Source organism: Mastigoproctus giganteus, chromosome 14 (assembly GCF_048544385.1).
Source record: "Mastigoproctus giganteus isolate SK-2022 chromosome 14, ASM4854438v1, whole genome shotgun sequence".
NCBI classification, from domain to species: domain Eukaryota; kingdom Metazoa; phylum Arthropoda; class Arachnida; order Uropygi; family Thelyphonidae; genus Mastigoproctus; species Mastigoproctus giganteus.
Genome location: NC_143588.1, coordinates 26,497,033 through 26,517,987, shown reverse-complemented (window position 1 = coordinate 26,517,987; position 20,955 = coordinate 26,497,033). Strand labels below are relative to the sequence as shown.

Below are 20,955 nucleotides of genomic sequence, written 5' to 3'. Positions count from 1 at the left end.
CCATCCCTAAACCAGGAAAAGACCTCTCTAATCCAGGAAATGATCATCCAATTTCCTTAACTAGTTGTTTGGGGAAAACACTGGAGAAAATGGTTCTCAAGTGCCTCACCTGGTTTCTTGAGTCACATAACATCTTACATAAAAATCAGTATGGCTTTCGGCAAAATAGATCTGCATTAGATATGATGACCAAAGCAGAATCAAACATCAGAAATGCTTTTGTCAGAAATGACCACCTCGTTATGGTAAGTTTCGATTTAGAAAAGGCCTTTGATACAACATGGCGTTTCGGTATTCTATGGGATCTTTACACCTTTGGTCTACAAGGCAGGCTTCCTTTGTTTATTCAGAGCTTTCTCCAGGGTAGAACCTTTCAGGTTAGTCATCTAAATGGTCTTTCTAGAATTCATATACAGGAGGAGGGGGTCCCTCAAGGATCTGTCTTGAGTCCTACGCAGTTTTTAATAAGAATAAACAATATCATCCATGATATTCCAAGCACAGTAGAATTATATCACTATGCAGATGACCTCATGATTTCGTGCCAAGGAATAACTATGAATTCTATTGAGAGACAGCTTCCGACCTCAATTAACAAAATTGAGCTGCGGATGTCTCGCAATGGCTACCGCTTATCAGCACAAAAATCTAACTGTATTCATTTCTGTAAAAAACGTAAGATCCACCCTGAGCCTGAATTACATCTTAAAAATTTCACCATACCTCTTTTCAATAGTATCAGATTTCTTGGTCTAATCCTGGACAATAAATTAAACTTCTTACAACACATCATATATCCGAGAACCATTTGCTTAAAAAAATTAAATATCCTCCGAGTACTATCTTCATTGACGTGGGGTGCTGACCGATACACTCTGCTTCGACTATATCGGGTATTAATCCGATCTCGCTTTCATTACGGAGCTCCAATCTATGACTCTGCCAGGAAAAGTGCACTAACACTATTCATCACAGTGCCCTAAGAACTGCTTTAGGAGCATTCAGAACATCCGCTGTACAGAGTCTGTATATAGATGCACACGAATCTCCACTCCATCTTTGGAGGAAAATGTTGATCCTCAACTATGCAGCAAAAATACGGAGTCTTCCTTTTCATCCTATCTCGCCATACTTATTTGAGCCCCAATGGACCACATTTTATCAAAACAAACCTAATGAAAACAAGCCTATTGGGATAAGGTTGCTACAGTTAACACAATGTTGGAATCTAGACATGGGTAATGTCTTTCAGGAAATGAGCAATCACGACCCTCCGTGGTCTGATTATACCCTGGTCTGTGACTTCTCATTCCAACAATGGGGGAAAAACAAGCAGCAGACCTTACCATCAGGAAACTCCATGCTGCATATGTAGCAGAAAATTCTCGGTGTCTTCAAGTATATACCGATGACTCGAAAACAAGTACGACAGTGGGCGCAACAGCAGTTTCTTCTATCTTTTCTACTTCTGTGTCCCTTCCAAAGGAATGCAGCGTCTATTTTGCTGACCTATGGGCAATTAAAATAGCTCTGGATCACGTGATTAATCTGTACAGGAAGCGAATTATGATCTACTCTGATTCTCTGAGTGCAATAAAATTGTTGAAAAATCCATCCAAACCAATCCAACCCCGTCTTGAAGCAAATTAGATCACAGATTATTGCGTTACAAGCTGTAAACCAATCAGTCAGTTTTTGTTGGATACCAGGTCATGTAGGCATCAAAGGAAATGAATATGCAGATCAAGCCGCTAAACATCCAATCATTGCAAGATCTCCTAACTACAAAGTGCCATATACAGACTACAAATTAGTCATAAAAAACGTGTGTGAAGAGCAATGGTTGCAAATCTGGCAGACTCAGACTCAATCCGGCAATCACAATCATCATCATGATGATTGTGATTGCCGCACTCAGTGCGGCAATAAACTGCTTCAATTTAAACAGGAACCTAAGTTGTGGCCATCAAGCATTCCATCAAAGCAGATCCTGGCTAAGACAGGTATTGGGCATACGTATCTAACACATATTTATCTACTCAAGGGGGAAGATCCACCTATTTGTACATTTTGTCAGACTACACTTATGGTGATGCATATTCTAATAAATTGCAATCATTATAATGATTATCGAAACAAAATTTTCAAATCGATTTCACATCTGCAAGAACCATTGACATTACCTCATCTGATTGGAGACAATGCAAATCTAGCTGAGTTCTTTTATTTCTTAAAGCAGACGGGATTATTGGATTATTGTTTTCTACATCAGCATGTTCGGGAGGCAACTAGAGGGAGTAATATTCTTGATTTGATTATTAGTAGTGATTCTTCATGCATTGAGAATCTGCAGATAAAGGAACCACTAGGTGGCAGTGATCACAGTGTGCTGAAGTGGGATTTACTCAAAGAGGTAACTACCATTAGGGGTAAAGGGAAGGGTTATTGCTTTCGTAAAGGCGACTACGATGGTCTGAAACAGTATTTAAATTCTATACAGTGGGACCAACTGAAGATGTTACCAACAGCAAATTCAAAGTGGGAAGCATTCAAAGAACTTATCTTGGAAGCTACTAGGCTTTACATACCAACCAAGAAATATTGTTCAAGGTTCAGGCCAAAATGGATGTCAGGTGAACTAATGAGACATATGACAGAGAAGAAAAATGCATGGGATACATATAAATTAACACGTGACACAGAAGCCTATGATAGATACAAGTTGATCTGTAACCAAGTTACAAAGGAGGTTAGGCAGGCAAAGGCAGATTATGAGAAATCTTTGGCAAGGGATGCAAAGAAAAACAGAAAAGAGTTCTTTACTTATGTAAACTCTAGAAGGAAGGGGATGAATCAGATTGGTCCACTTGATATCGATGGGTCAACTGTTGATGATCCTGCTCAGGTAGCTAACAAACTAAATGAATATTTTGCATCAACATTCACACATGAGGAGTTATTCAGCGAGGGGAATGCCAGAGGTGTATTCAACTCTGGTAGTAAGCTAGAGAATCTTGTAATAACTGAGAGTAAAGTGGAGGAGAAATTGTTGAAGATAAACACAAGAAAGGCACCTGGGGTGGATGGGATCTATCCAGTTATATTAAAGGAGGCAGCAAAGGAAGTAAGCAAACCCTTAGCCATGATTATGAAAGCTTCCTTGGACTGAGGGGAGGTACCCACAGACTGGAGATGTGCAAATGTGACCCCAATTCACAAAGGAGGATCAAAGGCCGACACAAGTAATTATAGACCTGTGAGTTTAACTTCATAAGTTCCAGGAAAATTAATGGAGGCACTGGTTAAAGAAGCACTGCAGGATCATCTAGACTTCAGTTATAGCTTGGACACAGCATGGTTTTGTTAAGGGGAAGTCTTGCCTGACCAATTTGATTGGATACTATGATGTAGTCACAAAAGAACTGGATGCAGGGAATAACTTTGATATTATATACTTGGATCTTAGAAAGGCTTTTGATACTGTTTCACACGGAAGACTGCTGCACAAATTGGAGCAGTGTGGCATTGGAGGAAAATTGCTGTTACGGATAAGGGGGTGGTTGAGGGGGAGAAGACAGAGTGGTAATCAAAGGACACTGCTCATCGTGGACTAATGTTATTAGTGGAGTCCCTAAGGGTTCAGTATTGGGTCCATTATTGTTTTCTGTATTTATAAATGATATTGATTGATGGTATATCAAGCTTAATGTCCAAGTTTGCAGACAATACAAAGGTTGGCAGGGTTGTAAAGGACACTACTGACACTATGCTGCTGCAACAGGATCTGGAAAGGTTGAGCAGATGGGCTGAGAGGTGGCAAATGAAGTTTAACATTGACAAATGTAAAGTACTAAAAATGGGAAACAGCAACCACACAGCAACGTATCAACTCTGTGGTACTACACTGACAGTGGTAGAGAATGAAAAGGACCTGGGGGTAATTGTGCAGGCAGATATGAAATTCTCTGAGCAGTGTAGACAGGCTGCAAGAGTAGCTCATGGTGTCTTGTAAATGATATACAGGAATTTTTCTAGGCCATTATCAGGCCACACCTTGAGTACTGTGAACAGGTCTGGAAGCCTGATTTCAAGAAGGATGTAGAGCTGCTGGAACGAGTACAGAGAAGGGCAACAAGATTAGTGAATGGAACGAAGGGGTACTGTTACGAAGAAAGGCTTAAGTTTTGAAAATTACAGTGTCTGGAGACTAGGCACCAGTGAGGTGATCTGATAGAGGTGTAAAGCCTTGAATGGTTTGAGCATGCTCAATGCTAATGGGATTCTTCCTCTTGTTCAGAATAATCACCTGAGAGGGCATAAATTCAAATTGAGGAAAGACAGATGTAGGATAGACGTGCGGAAATTTGCCCTTAGCCAGCAGGTAGTTGGTTGGTGGAACAGACGTCCATCCCTTGTCGTGGAAGTCGATAGCCTAAATAAATTTAAGGCTCAGCTGGACAGGTATTTCGAACGGAGGGGTGAAGTGGAATTGTTTTTTTTTTTTTGGCTGATGCTGCACAAGCTTGCTTTCTTGCATCATATGCCTCTGCTAAATGTAAGTTTTCAGATTTTAACTGGTAATTGCACTACCGAATAGAATCAGGCACAATATGGCCTTAGCAGCCCTTGTGCCATTAAACAACATATCAACCAACCAACAAACCAACCAACCATCTTATGGTGTGTCTACTGTTTTTTGTAATTGGTTATCCAGTTTTCTCTCTGACCGCTCACACAGGATGATGGTAGATGGCTCTCTGTCTTCTAACTTCTTCACTAATGCTGGTGGCCCCAGCATTAGTTGAGTTCTTTCCCCCACTCTTTTCCTCTTGTATATTAATGAAATTCTTTCATTGACCAGAGATCCCATCCATAGTTTTGCTGATGATAGCACATTGCATTCAACTTTCCAGTTTGAGAAACCTCACCCTGCTCAATCAGCTGAAACTTCTCGACTATCCATTACCAATTCCTTAAATGCCGATCTCCAGTGGGGCAAAGACAACTTAGTTGATTTCAATCCTTCTAAAACTCAGTCTTGTCTTATGTCTTGGGAAAAAAAGATTCTTTTGCTCCTATGCTTATCTTTGGTGACTTATAGGCAAAATGATATATCTCTTTTGGGCATTACCCTGACTTTTATCTCTCTTTGCACAAGCACATTACAAATATTGCTTCCTCTGTTTCTCAAAAATTTGGTTTTCTCTTTTGATTTCAGCGTTATTTTTCTTTCAAACAGCTGTTCACTCTGTACAAATCGCCAATCTGCTCTACCATGGAATATTGTTCCCACATCTGGGGCGGTGCCCCCAAAACTTCTCTCAGGCTTCTAGATTCCATTCAGAAGAGGGCAGTTAGGTTAATTAATGACTCATCTCTAACAGAATCTCTCCGCCCTCTATCTCATAGATGTACTGTTTCTGCCTCATGCCTTTTCTACAGATACTTCCATGGGCACTGTTCTTCTGAATTGGCTTCTATAATTCTTGCTCTCTCTTTCAAAACAGTCCGAACATGTGCCACCACCAGCCAACACCCATTTACTGTCCAATTTCAAACTCACAGAACCAACTTTTCATCTTCTTCATTTATTCATTCAACTGCCGTTAGAAGTTCAAGTCTAATGTCAACAAATATCTTCTCTTGTCTTCTCAACCTCCAATCCATGCATGGTAATAAGTACTATACATTCTACTACCTTCCGTGTTTGGGGTTCTCATAAAAAAAAAAACCAATGTCCATCTCTTGCTTCCGCTTAAATTTTTCAACATTCAATCCTCTTCATTGATATGTTTTTGATTTATCGGGTAACCTCCTACTCCTGTTCTTTTATTTCCTGTTCATAAACACTTAAGTCAGTGAGGGCTTCCACCCAAGCATGAGTATTAGTATTAATAGTGGCAAATGATGCAGAAAAGCAAGCTTATACAGTATCGGCCAGAAAAATCCCATTTTTCTAATTAATCCTTGAATTTATTCAAACTATTCACTTGGACAAACAATGGATGGAAGCTTGGTCCAGTAATCAGCCACCAAATGCCTGAAGGCAAACTTCCATGCATCTGTTCTACAGCCATCCCTCCTCAATTTGAATTTATGCCCACTCATATGCAAAGTCTGAGCAAGATGAAGAATTCCAAGAATGCACAGTTATCCCCAGGTCCTTTTCATTTTCCACTATCTTAAATGTAGTACCAAACAGTTTGTATGTTACTCTTGGATTACTGCTACCCATATGCAGTAATCCCAGAGTACCTTGCATTTGCCAAATGTTAAACTTCACTTGCCATTTCTCAGCCTAATTTTTCTAGATCTTGTTGCAACAGCATATCTTCATTATTGTCATTAACAACCCTGTCAATCTCTGTATCATCTGCAAACTTGGACATTACAGAAAACAGTTGTGCAGTAATATGCACACGCACATGTTTGAGTAGACTGTGGTTCAACAACACAAGACTTCTAGTTATAGTTAATCATTGTATTCGTTTTCAGAAATATTCGTAAACTATTCTGATATAGTGGATGTGCCAGAGTATGTATATACAAGAGCATTTTTTTTTCATCATGAAATGAAAAAAAAAATTTTTCATAACATCTGCAGTGTCAATGTGTGAGAGAAGCCTTTTCCACCTGCCTTATCTCCTGTTTCAACAGTCTCCTGTACTATTTTAAAAACAGGGAATCCCTTAAAATTTTAAGCACAATCTTTCTATTGGAATACTTGCCCAGTGCCTGTCTACATCACAAGGAGGTGGGCCACAACTATGCATGTACTATGGCCAACCTTGACTTTCATGTAATGAATGTCCAAAGCCAGTTAGGAACCATTCAAAAGAATCCTGTGCTAGCACACCAGCATACTCACAATCATTTTCCTTTTCACTCAGGAGACAGGGGAGCAGAAAATAACGAAAGAAGAAAAAATAGCATAAAAGAAAAAAAAAAAAAAAAAAAAGAGAATGTGATAAAGGATACTGCATGACTATGTCTTTATCCAGTGCCTAAAGTAGTTCATAAAGGGTAAAAGTCTTCCATTAAACAACAGCAGTCAACTTATCCAAAAACAACTCCAGCAAGGCAGGAACAAGTTCAATATCTAAATCTGTTAATCTGGAGTAGTATCATAAGTCACTAGTGGATGATAGTATTATGCAGAGGAAAGATTGAGTTGCAGAGATGCTTAATAAAGGAAGAGCCAAAGAAATACAACATCTGTTAAAAACCTGATTTGTATGTTCTTGAAAAAGCAGCAAAACTTTATTCATGAGGTTATCTTGAATGTTCATGAAGTTTAACATTGACAAATGTAAAGTACTGCATATGGGAAGCAGTAACCCCAGAGTAATGTATCAACTCTGTGGTACTACACTGACGGTGGTAGAGAATGAAAAGGACCTGGGGGTAATTATGCAGGCAGATATGAAGTTTTCTGAGCAGTGCAGATGGTCTGCAAGAGTAGCTCATGGTGTCTTGTCAATGATATACAGGAATTTTTCTAGCAGGGATAAGGAGATGATTATCCCCTTATATAAGGCAATGGTCAGGCCACACCTTGAGGCCTGACCATTGTATACAGGTCTGAAGGCCTCATTTTAAGAAGGATGTAGAGCTGTTGGAATGAGTACAGAGAAGGGCAACAAGATTAGTGAATGGAACGAAGGGTTGCTGTTACAAAGAAAGGCTTAAGTTTCGCAGATTACAGTGTCTGGAGACTAGGCACCTGCGAGGTGATCTGATTGGTTGAATGGTTTGAGCATGCTCAGTGCTGATGAGATTCTTCCTCTTGCTCAGAATAATCAGCCGAGAGGGCATAACTTCAAATTGAGGAAAGACAGTTGTAGGATAGATGCGCGGAAGCTTGCCTTTAGCCAGCAAGTAGTTGATTGGTGGAACAGACTTCCATCTTTTGTTGTGGAAGTTGATAGCCTAAATAAATTTAAGGCTGAGCTGGACAGATATTTGGAACAAATGGAGGGGTGAAATGGTAGTGGGTTTTTTTTTTTTTTTGACTGATGCTGCATAAGCTTGCTTTCTTGCATCATATGCCTCTACTAATGCTAATTCTAATCTATATGACAGATGTGGCAATGAATTGTATTTACATTTATGATGTGTTTTCAACTTGATTGCTTGCATTAACATTGGGTTTGAAGGTCTTCCTACAGTTACAAGTAGCATTACAGAAGGTTTGAAGGGCCTGGAAATTTTTGATAGAAATCAGTAGCTCTTCACGTCCAGGAGACAAATTTAGAACTGTTACCGTCAGTGCCAATCTTAGGTCCACATAAAGATGACCTTCAAAAAGAATGTGAAAAGAGTCTTCATGTAGCCTGCATTGACAGGAGACAGTAATAGAAAGTCTAAATAGGTTTTGTATTAAGCAAACCATGTCTCTTAGTACATAGGAGGTAAACAGTGAGGGTGAAAACCATTTTCTGTTGAATATAGTATTCCCAATGCAACTATGCATTGGGGGGGCATTGAATTTTTTTGTTACTGGTTCCATTTTTGTAGAATTCCATCTGTTCTGCTACATTTTGAATAATAAATTCCAGTATCTGGTTTGGTCAGTTTTGGGATGAGCCTAAAGATTAACCATGATTTGCTGAAATTTCATAGAAATGCCTCAGTGGATATAAAAATAAAGGCCTCTAAATGCAATGTGCAGGTCCAGTGTTAAAATGCCTGTAAGAACCTGTAGCACAGGTGTTGATACTGTTTGGCAAACACAAAGCACCCCAGGAGCTCACATTTGGTGAGCATAGGCATGGAACACCCAGGGTCCTGAGCTGGATATCATCATTCTTCTCCTTTTTAGCGATTCCCTCCTACTTCTCTCTCTCTCTCTCTCTCTCTCTCACAGAGTACTCAAATTTGTTTTGGCTGGTGCAGCATAAGCCTCAGGCTTCCTTGCACCATATGCCTAATAATAAAGGCAAGAAGAAAACAATGCTGAATAGTGGATAACTTAGTTTGTACAGTTTTAATTGCAGTACATCAAGGACTGGCAGCATAGGTTGTAGTTGGGATTATTGCAGCTTTATAAAATAAATGTAGGGTTTGGTGTTCAACTCCCCCCCCCCCATCAGTCTGACAATTTGGAGTAGCATTGCAGTAAAACTCTTTACTTTGACGGACAAGTTTTATCAATGTGCAGTAAAAGAAATGTGGTCTTCAGTAATGACTCCTAACAATTTGCTGCGTCTGACAAGTGGAAGTGATTTGTTGTCAAGTTTTACAACTGGTGGTCTGATATAATCTGATTGTTATGTTTAAAAACCATAATCTTGGAATTTCTTGGGTTTCCAATAACCAAAATGACATGGTCATCAGCATATACTGTTTGTTGCCCATTTTAAAAATCAGTCATCCTAAGCGGCCAATCATCAAGAATGAGGTTCCAAACCAAGGGGCCCAAAATTGGTCCTTGGGGGCAACCCCAGGAGACAGATTTGTGAATTATCTGTCCTTTTATTCATCTGACCTCTTAGCTATGTGGCCCCTAGAGAGCCAAGGTTCCTCCCCCCCCTGTGTTGCCTGTCCATTACCAAATGGAGGTTGGCTGGGAAGCAGGCATTGAGTGAGTAGTCTGGCCGGGGCAAACCCTGGTATCACCTGAACTTGCCAAAGAGGGTCCCTAAAAGGAAAAAAAACAGAAGTTTTTGTTGGAAAGGTGGACAGAGGAGACATTGCAAGTTGTGGAGAATAGGTGAAGGCAAAGAGAGTGGAGGATGTAAAGACTTCCACCAGGAATTAGAAAGTTAAAGGGACAGGGGTTGCCTCTACTGTTAAAAACAGTAGTGTTTAGAGTGGTAGAGCCCGCCAGGTGAAAAGTGTTTGGGGGAGTTGCAGGTCACTATCAAGACTGCTCTGCTAGAATGTGACATCCCACACTGAGGAGACCAGCTGAAGCCAGTGTCAACATTCCATGCCATACTGCCTAAAAAAGGAAACAGCATGGTGTTAGCAGGGGCAGGGAGGAGTTTCTTAGGTGTGTTACCCCACTGCAGTCAAGTTGGCGGAGGGGGGGGACATCTGTGAGATACAAGGGGCAATGTATATACTCCATGCAGTCACATCCCTCTCATGCCTACATGTACACAACACACTTTTCTTTCCGTACATATTGACATATATTCACAAAAACAGATTCAGTTACATCTTTTCACACATTTTTTTTCTATTAACAAAGCACATACTATGCAATTGATTATTGCATAGCTTACACACATAATCAGTTCATTCACTCTACAAGTACATGACCTGCATTTGAAATATGAGAATTTTTTTTTTTATAAATATATATAACATATATTCAGGAGTGCACATTTAAGTGGACATTCCTGTTTATTTCTTGGGGTTCTCCCAGAGTGAAGGACTTCCTCAGCCCAGCATGGCACCATACAAACACACAGAGAGTCAAATACATGTGTGGCTGTCCAACACACACAACTTCATATGCCTGAGTAGCCCTGTGGCTACCCAGGGAACCAGAGGTTAGTGTGGGTAGAAGAGAGAAGTTGGGCCTTATTTTTTAATTTGGATTTAGTCAAGAGTGGAGGGGTTTCCTTGTATGTTTAGAAAGTTCAGCAGTACTCATCCATCAATACACAGGCAAGGACACCCCTCCAGTATAACCATATATTAATATGGAAACAGAGGCACTGCCTGGGAGGAAAGAGGGTGGCGAGGACGATGTGGAGTTTAAATATATGACCAAAAAAGCTCCTCATCTGGGAATTACATGTGTTTTGTGGGTCCTCTCATACTTGACCAGGGACACCCCTCCAACAGGTAGCTATGAATTAATATAGACCAGGGGAGACACCAGAAGCAGAAGAGAGGAGGGTTGACAGTAATTTATGTAGTCCCAAAATTGGTCTTCTGTGGAGAGGTAGTAAATCAGCCTTGCATCAGGAATATAGTACCAGTTTCCAAGAAGCATATATTTTGAGAAAAAGAAGATGCAACATAGCTCCCCCCTCCAGGTTGGTTGGCAAATGAGGATAACAAGGAGTTTCCTCATGATCAGTCATCCCAAAATGAAAACAGTGTTGACTGCTTTTAGGTGAAATATGCCTAATTTTACCAGGGGGATGAATCTCCCCAGTCAGCATCAGGGCTGACAGCAGTGGGAATTTGAACTAAATTAGATACGGGGGGCATTGTATCTAATTAAATTAGATACAATGCGTCAGGACCAAGATAAAATAGCATTTGGTAAAAGCGATCCACCGTACAATTCAATTTACTGCCTAGCCAGTAATTATAATACTCAACGTGAGGGTCCAGGTGGCCACCCAGGGCAGATTAGGTCACTGCAGCTTATACAAGGGAACAATTTACCCAAAAAATAAGAACATATAGAAACGGCCAAAACTCAAACACACAAGAGACATTTGCACTCCCACACACAAGAGACATTTGCACTCCCACACACTCACACATTTATCTACTTGGCATGCTCATCTGTATTTTTTTACAGGTACACGCATTTATCTCGCATACAGTATTCTTTCACTCTGCACTCTTGTTGTTCCTCAAATGACTCAGTCACACACATTCATCTCTCACCATGAACATGAACAGTTTCTCATCACACTCAGCCACTTATGGAACACGTGGAGCCACGCACTCAGCTCCTGTCAATCTCACTTTAAGTGGTGCACAATATTCACTCTAAACAGGACCCCAAGGTCAAGAAAAGTAAAGTTACAAATTCAGTGAAGAATTTCGATTTGGGAGGTGGATCAGCATAGTGTAGTGAGAAGCCTGTACAATATGGTGTAAATATTATTAGCAGTTCAGGGTGGTTGAGGGGTGTGATCAGTGTTTTGCCTGTTATTGTTCCTTCTGATTTCAAATACGGATTGTGCATACTGTGATGGCTTTGTAATATTCCTCTGAGTAATAAAGAGGTATTCTTGGTTGTCATAGATTGGACATTCATATAATAAATGTCTCCAATCTTTGGGTGCACTGCAAGTGCAGTTTGGGCGATCGGTCAACTTGGCATAGCAAGGTCATGTATAGTCTAGGAACACACCAGGGAGGTGATTTGTGGGACACCACATCCACATTGAATATGAAACTCTTTGTCACTTCAGCATTTGTGGGCTGTTCCCAGTTTTCTCGAGCTCAGTAGAAATTCTTTTCCTTTCCCTTTTGAGATTTACTGCCACATCAAAGGTAATGCCCAGATGTTTGGTGGGCATGGTTTTTCTGTCTCTAATACAGCCCTCAATATACTATTGCTGAATCCAGGGGGAGGATCCCAGTCACATAAGTTATGATTGAAATGAATACTGCTTTATAAATTAGTGAGAGCGTGTTTTTTTTTTTTTTTTTTTTTTTTTTTTGAGTTGCCTGTCAGATTTACTGATTGTGGAGATCATAGCTTCATAATTTCTTATTTTCTTTGCCAAATATTCAATGTAAGGATAGCTTGCTATCAAATCTGATATTAAGATATTTTAATTCCTGCACCATTTTGATAGAGGTACCTGAGCTTTTAATAACAGTTGCTCTTTGTAGATGGCTTTCAGTAAAATTATTTGTTTTTTTTCTGGAGATATTTTTAAGTTGTGGAGTAGTGTCTGCTGTTGAAGTTTTTGCAAAGTGAGGGTAGCCTGAGTTTCCAGACCCACATGGGCATTTGCCTTCACAGTGATAACAAGGTCATCTGTAGGGGCAAGGTCCATGTTTATTATTATTATTAGCTATATGGCGCAAGGAAGCCTGAGGCTTATGCTGCACCAGCCAAAAAAAAATTCTCAAGTTACCCTGAGAGAGAGAGAGAGAGAGAGAGAGAGAGAGAGAGAGAGAGAGAGAGAGAGAGTGTCAAAAGTAGAAGGGAATTGCCAAGAAAGAGAAGAATGATGATATTCAGCTCAGGACCCTGGGTGTGCCAAGCCCATACCAGATTTGATCCGCTTATCTAGCACTATGATCCAAAAGAATGGATCCAGCACTGACCCCAGAGACACATCCTTTCTTTACTATTCTATTTGTTTCCTGAAATCTAGTCATGACTATTACTTTTCTATTTTCCAGACAGCTACAGGTGATTTTGTAAAGGTTTCGGTGGAGCATTGACCTGGATGCTGGGCCACCACAGAGTGTCAAAGACACTAGCAAAATCAATAAAGATGGCTAACATATATTTTTCTTCATTATTCTTTGCTTAAAAAATGAATTAGATGGTATGAACCAGAGCTGTAATGCTCAATACGTTCTATGTTGATATCAATATTTGTAAAATAATAAGAGAAGTTTACCTCAGTATAGTATGTAGAACAATTCCATATGATACTCTCCAGAAATTAAAACGAAAAGATTGAAAAACTTACATTAGAGTAACAAATAATTAAAAATCAATTTAACCCAATAAAACTCAATTTTTTTTGTTAAAATTCTTTTAATTAATATTCTTATTTTTAATTGCATTAAATTGATTTTTGATTGTGTTAAATTGAGTTGTATTGGGTTAAATTGAATTTTAATTATTTGTTACTCTAATGTAAGTTTTTAAATTTTTTCGTTTCAACTTCTGGAGAGTATCATACGGAAGTGTTCTACGTACTATGTTGAGGTAAACTCCTCTTATTATTTTACAAATTAATCTCTGCTGTATTTATTAGTTGTTGCATGTCATCTTCAGTGTTATTGCTTAGCTTGAAACCAAACCGTTTGTCTGATTGAAAAGCTGCTCTCTGGTGGTGGTATAGAAACTGGGTTAATGAAAGTCTCTCTCTCTCTCTCTCTCTCTCTCTCTCTCTCTCTCTCTCTTCAAGAGCTTACCAAGCACAGGAAACTGAGCTATAGGCTGGTAAGATCTGGGCTCAGTAGATGGCTTTTCACAGATTTATTTAGGATAAGTCTCAGTAGTGCCCACTTCCATAGGGTGGGGAATAGGCCCTGGCAATGGTCGAATAAGTTTAAGAGATTGTCAGGGTAGGCTGTAGCAAATTTTTTGATAGCCTCCACTTCTGATACATCAAGTCCAGGGAATTTGTTATTTTTTGTGCAGTCTAACACAGCCTTTAGTTCATCCTGGGAGAATGGGGATTCTATTTCAGTAGAATGATAAGTCTGATTGTTACTGTCAATTTCTAGCTGTTCTGGGGTCAGAGCTGAGTTTCTATCAGGGAATCGTGCGTATAGAATATTTTCGACAGTGTCCTCCTAAGGAATGGTTGAGTTGCCTTCTTTGGTGGTGATGGTGGTGTTTACTACTTCACCTGGTGGAAGCTTGTTAGTAACAGTATGGTATATGACTCCCCAAGGGTTGTCATTCCAGGTTGTACCAACTGGCTGTTGCCAGAATTCCCTTTTCTTGTACCTTATGAGAGTTGTGTTATTGTTATTTGGTTTTTTAGGAGCATTAGCAACTAAGGCCATATTGCTCCGGGAATATGCGGTGGTCATTCCCTTGACCTTTCCGCATCCTCTGTATTTGGTGGTGACGGGCTCGAACCCCGGTCTAATCAAGAAGCGTGTGCTATGCACTGCTGCTCCTTCCCACCTGGCTACGGAGACGCCTGAGAGTTGTGTAGTTGTTCCTGAATGTCCTATAAGTGTCTCTCAGGGCATTTACCTCATCTTCAGGCCAGGTAGTGTTTGCTCTTTGGAAGTTTTTTCTATTGCAGTGGACCCTTCACTGGAGGAACTCCAGCTCTGGGGAACACCAGAGAACTGCATTTTCCTCTGGCTATTTTTATGCATGGAAATACTGGAAGCTTTCAATATTACCTCTATAATTTTTTCAGAATGACTGACAGGTTAAAGTGAATGTGTCTATTGGGATTTTCTGCATTTCTCGTATTACTTTTCCTGGAATAAGTCCCAGTTTGCTCTTTATTTTTATTATTATTATTAGCCATATGGTGCAAGGAAGCCTGAGGCTTATGCTGCACCAGCCAAAAAAAAAAAAAAAAAAATTCCTGCGTTACCCTGAGAGAGAGAGAGAGAGAGAGAGAGAGAGAGCGAGCGAGAGAGAGAGAGAGAGAGAGAGAGAGAGAGAGAGAGAGAGAGAGAGAGAGAGAGAGAGAGAGAGAGAGAAGTAGAAGGGAATCACCAAGAAAGAGAAGAATGATGATATCCAGCTCAGGACACTGAGTTTGCCAAGCCCATACTCTTTTTTGATTTCATATCCTGTAATGTCAGAATAAGAAAGGTGTCTCCAGTTGACGTATAAGTTTAAATGTGATGGTTCGGTGATCTGATGTTGGCCAAGCTGCTTGGACATGCCAGTTTGTTATTTTATGGGATGTTGGAGGCTGTAGTAGCATAACATCGATATTTGATTACCATAGGGTAAAACTAAAGATGAATGGGTTGAGAACTGCATTTATTGAGAACTGCAAATGTCGTGGTAGCAAGGAAGTCCTCCAGTTCTTGACCATTGTAAGTCCCTGCATGATCCCCAGTTAGGCCATGCCATAGTCTGGACTGACAGTTTGCATCCTTGCTACGAGTATTCTCTGACCTGGTAATGTTATGAGAGTTGTTTGAGGATAGTAAATAGTTGGAGTAATGTTTTCTCCTGGCCTGCAGTAAAACACAATGACATAAATAGAGCCAAGGTGACTATTAACTTGGCACTTGCTGTAAAGCAGGTGCATAAAGAGTTTACTTTTGTCACAGTGAGTGTTTTGTTTCTTTGTTTCAGACAGGACTAAAGCCTTCCAGTCTTAGTCAGAGATAGTTTCCACCATTCTGAAGGACTGAGATAACCCTTGACTGCATTAATCTGACTCCCGGACGGTGAGGATATTTATATTTTGCTCTTCCATTTTTAGTTTCACCTGGTCAGCTGCAGCATGAGCAGTTTGCACATTCATTTGGAGGAACTTCAGTGTCTTGTGGTTAGAGTGATTATCCATAATTTAGCCTGTCCTGATACTGTTTAACAGCACACTGGTAAACGGGAGTTTACTAGTTTTGTGAGCAGGTGTGAGATGTGCAACTGAACCTTTGACAATTAAACATTTTATAACAGCATAATATATCTTTATGTGGTGGGATTTCCATCTTTTTCAGAAGGGGATGGGGAGGGGTTATACTCTTAGTTAAGAAGCATATTAAATCTAAGGCATAACACAAGGAAAACAAAAATTAGAATAGGAGTGGCTTTTAGGCTTAATGACTCTGATGAGTATAACAAACAACTATACAGAGAAATATAGTGGGCTGGTAAGTCAGAATGTTTATAATGGAGGATTTTAACTCTCCATGTATTGACTGGAACTTGTGGGTGTGTCAATCACATGCTAGCAAGGCTTTTGTGGACATTGTTTATTGAAACAGTGTCCACAAAAACAGAGATTTATTGAATGACTGTTTTCTAGAGCAACATGTTAGAGAGAGAGAGAAAGAAAGAAATACCCTTGATCTGATTATCAGCAGATAAAAGAACACTAGGTGGCAGTGATCACAGTGATGTGGGATTTACTTAAAAGATGTAACAGTCATCAAGAGTAAAGGCAAGGGCTTTTGCTTTTGTAAAGGTGACTACGGTGATCACAGACAGTTTTTAAATTCCATACAGTGGGACAAACTAAGGGGCAAAACACAAATATAACAGACATAACAGAACAAAACAGAAATAACATTATGAAACTGCTAGGCTTTTTATACAAACTAAGAGATGCAGTTTAAGGCTTATAGGATGGATGTCAGATGAACTGATGATACTTGTGATAGTCGGATGAGATGCATATAAATTATCAGACAGTACAAATGTCTACAGTAGCATGGTGGCTATGGAGGCACCATGTCTACAGTAGCATGGTGCCTCCATAGCCAGGTGGGCAGGAGCAGCAGTGCGTAGCACACGCTTCTTGATTAGACTGGGGTTTGAGCCCATGACCACCAAATACGGAAGATGCGGAAAGGCCAGGGAATGACCACCGCATATCCCCGGAGCAATATGGCCTTAGTTGCTAATGCTCCTAAAAACCAAACAAACAACAACAGCAATCATCTTCCCTAAATTGCCTAACCTCCTTTCTGTCACAAAGGAGGTTAGGCAAACTAAGGTAGATTGCAATGAAGATGAGACGTCCTTGGCAAAGAATGCAAATGAAAACAGCAAATACTTATGTAAATCGTTTATATAGTATGAATCAGAGCTGTAATGTTCAATACGTTCTACGTTGATATTAATATTTATAAAATAATAAGAGGAGTTTACCTCAATATAGTACATAGAACACATCCGTATGATACTCTCCAGAAATTAAAACGAAAAAATCGAAAAACTTACATTAGAGTAAAAAATAATTAAAAACCAATTAAACACAATTAAAAATCAATTTAACGTAATTAAAAATATTAAAAAGAATCTAACGAAAATATTCAAAACGATTTTCCTTCCTGAAGCTGACAACACTTTTCGACCATATGTCGTGATCACAGGAATGAAAATTACCAAATTGGATTGAACATGAATCTTAAATAGTGATTATTTGTTTTCGTGCATGCACGTAAAGGTCCACGCATCGGAGATCAAATATGGCCAACAAACATTAACAGAATTCTCGTGTAATTTAATTTCTACGGTTTCTGCAATTAATAGTCATGTATAATTATGTTGGACATTAAGTATTTTGGCCTCGTTAAATAAAAAAGTATGTTTTTTGTTAATGGTATGAAAGGCTAATTCTGATGCTGCTGAACGAGAAGCACGAACTGAGGCTTCATGTTGAAGCCTCAGTTGTGGCCAGGCCAATACGGAACTTACACACTATACTGAACAATCGCTCGGTTCTTTCCGTGTTCGCAACACAAATTAATGACCTGGTATACAACATTTCTTGCGGTGATTGCAACTCGTCTTACCAAGGTTCGATGCGTTTTTCTCCGAATATTCGTGTAAATCAACATGAAGCCTTAGTTCGTGCTTCAATTTTCGGGAAAATTTCTACTTTTTATGAAGGAATGGTTAAGTCGAGAAGACAGAGAGTGGTTATCAATGGATTCTTATTGCTGATGGACTAATGTTATTAGTGGATTCCCCTAGTGTTCAGTGACAGGCTCATCATAGTTTTCTGTATTTATTAATGATATTGATCAAGGTATGTCAGGCTTAATGTCTAAGTTTGCAGATGACACAAAAGTTGGCAGGGTGGCTAATGACACTAATCAAGATATGCTATTGCAACAAGATAAAGAAAAATTAGGCAGATGGGCTGAGAAATGGCAATTGAAATTTGACATTGACAAATGCCAGGTAATGCGTATGGGTAGTAATAACTGCATATTAATGTTCAGCTGTGTGGGCCTGCATTCAGGGTAGTGGAAAAGACCTGGGGGGATAATTGTGCAGCTAGATATGAAGTTCTCTGAGTGGTGAATGGACTGCCAGGACAGCTTGTGGGGTTTTGTCAATGTTATATAGAAATTTTGCTAGCTAGGATAAGGAGGTGTTGATTATCCCAATTTATAAGGCAATGGTCAGGCCTCATCTTGAGTATTGCCTGCAGGCTTGGTAGCCTCATTTTAGGATGGATATAGTGCTGCTGCAGAGAAGGGCGAGGTTGGTGAGGGGAACAAGAGGGTGTTCTTACCAGAAAAGTTTTCATTTTTGCACATTGCCGCATCTGGAGACTAGGTATCTGCAAAGTGGTCTGATTGAGTTGTTTAATGTTTTGAATGGTTTGAGCAAGCTCAATGATGACATTTTTCCTCTTGCTTAGACTACACACAAGAGTAGGCATAAATTCAAATTGAGGAAGGATGATTGTAGAATAGATGTGCAGATGTTTTCCTTCCGCCAGCAGGTGGTTGGTGAACAAACTTCCACCTGTTGCTGTGGAAGTGGAAACAGAATTAGTGTTTAAATTTTTTAAGTGAAGTGTGACTGAGACTAGAAGTGAACATGACATGGCTCGGGTTGGGAACTGCCAAAGACAATTCTCATATGAATCCATATTGCTTGCACTGTGTGTGGTTGTACATAGACCTAACTGTAGCTGAACATAATACCCGCGGGGGGGGGATTAAATGTAAATTTTGCTTTTTGTTTTACGAATTTTAAAACGTGCTTGAAGAAAAAAGGTTGTTGTCCTTGAAGGAATTAAATTAGGAAACTCATAGTCTTCCTCCTGGTTCCAGAGGAGGTAGTTATTCTTCTAGGCTGTCTGGGAAACAGGAAATATTTTATAAAATAAGAATTGGTAAAATAGGATTAAGGTATGTTTGCAAGGACTATAATCTGGCAATATTGTAGAACAGTTATTATTATCTTTTAGGGGTACAAAATGTGATATTGTTGTTTGTTGGTTCTAAAGATGATAAACACAGGCAATCCAATGCTTTGCTTAATAAGTATGAAGTGAGTTTGAGAAAAAGTCTCAAGTTAAGGCCGAATTTGAAAGTACATGAAATTTTGTCAAGACGTGGTAGGGGGAAGTTTATAATGAGAATTTTGTCAATCAATTTGGCCCTGGAAAAGACTGTGCAAGGTTCTTTGGATAGAATATTTCTGAGCATGCCCAGGGATTGTTAACAGAAGGGATTGATTTAGAAGAGATGTAAGGATACTTATTGTGGGAGACATGGAAATGCAAATTAATAACAGATTAATAAACAGAAGTGGAACTGATTCTTGTATTATCTCTGTTATACCATGCAGTGATGTGAAAAGCAGGGGGTGGGGTTGGACATTATTGGTAGGCCTTTGAGGGGAAGGCACACGAGACCAGTAGTTACATGGCCTGTGAAAGAGTTACAAAAACAAGGGCTGGCATATATACACTATATTTGCATTATATACTAATGCCAGGAGCATAGGAAAGAAATTGATGACATAAAAATATTTGTTTAGTTATCAAATGCTAACATTCTAGGTATAACAGAAAATTGGTGCCACTCTGATATTCAGGATGTACAATTCTAATATGGTGATTATAATATATACAGAAGGGGAGGGAGGAAGTTATGCTTTTGGCTAAGAAGAACCTAGATTCTAAAATAGTATAACCAATAGATGTGTTGAGTCAGTCTGTTGTGATATAAGCACTAGGTAAACAGAGATCAGAGTAGTGGATATTATAGGACAAAGGACTGAAGAAATAATGTCACAGGAGATTTTATCCTTCCAGATATCGATTGGAACTCATGGGTTGACAGCTGACTGGTAGAAGAATATTTTCTTGATTTGTTGAGGTAACAGAGAAAGCATATTTTTGATCTGGTTATCAGAAGTGATTCAATGTATATATGATAAAAAACAACTATAGATAGGAAAAATATAAAGGCAAAGTATGGTTACTGCCACCTAAAGGTATAAGGCAACTTATGATGTAAAATTACCATATAAAGGTGGCAGTAACCATAAGTAGCCACACTTTTTACTAAAGGTGACAGTAACCATACAATATGGTTATTGATGAGATATAAGTATTTTCCCAAAAGGAATTAAGGAATTACCTCTTAAGATTATTACAAAATACGATTCACGTTATAGATTATTGCATTATCTATAATAGATTATTGCATTATCTATAAGCCGAACAGAATTTTCCATATGACATGGTTATTGATGGTAACTTGATAAGTATTATCAAGGAAGCCATTACGGTATTGCCTCTTAAGATAATGCAGAAGGATATCATGCTTTTGTAATAAACTATATGAGAAACAAAATTTTCCATATGATATGGTTATTGATGAGATACAGGTAGTATCCACGAAGGAATTAAGGAATTACCTCCTAGGATTATAACAAAAGCATTATCTGTTTTTGCATTACCTGTAAGCCAAACAAATTTTCCTATGCTGTTTCTCTCCACTAAACATGAACTTTGGATCTGCCCTTGGTGTGTTCATGGTCACCTTTCATGTTGGATTTTAGGTGCATGGCTGTCATGGGTAGCAAAGTCCTCTACCTCTACACCATCCTCTACACTTGACAGAAAAGCCATTTAAGCCACATCAGTAACTCAGAAC

The 20,955-nt window shown here is 39.3% G+C and overlaps 1 protein-coding gene across 1 annotated transcript in view; it reads left to right on the top strand.

The window, feature by feature from the left end:
* Positions 1-20,955, top strand: part of LOC150075028 (uncharacterized) — a 112,642-nt gene that overhangs the window by 64,325 nt on the left and 27,362 nt on the right. The window lies entirely within an intron of this gene.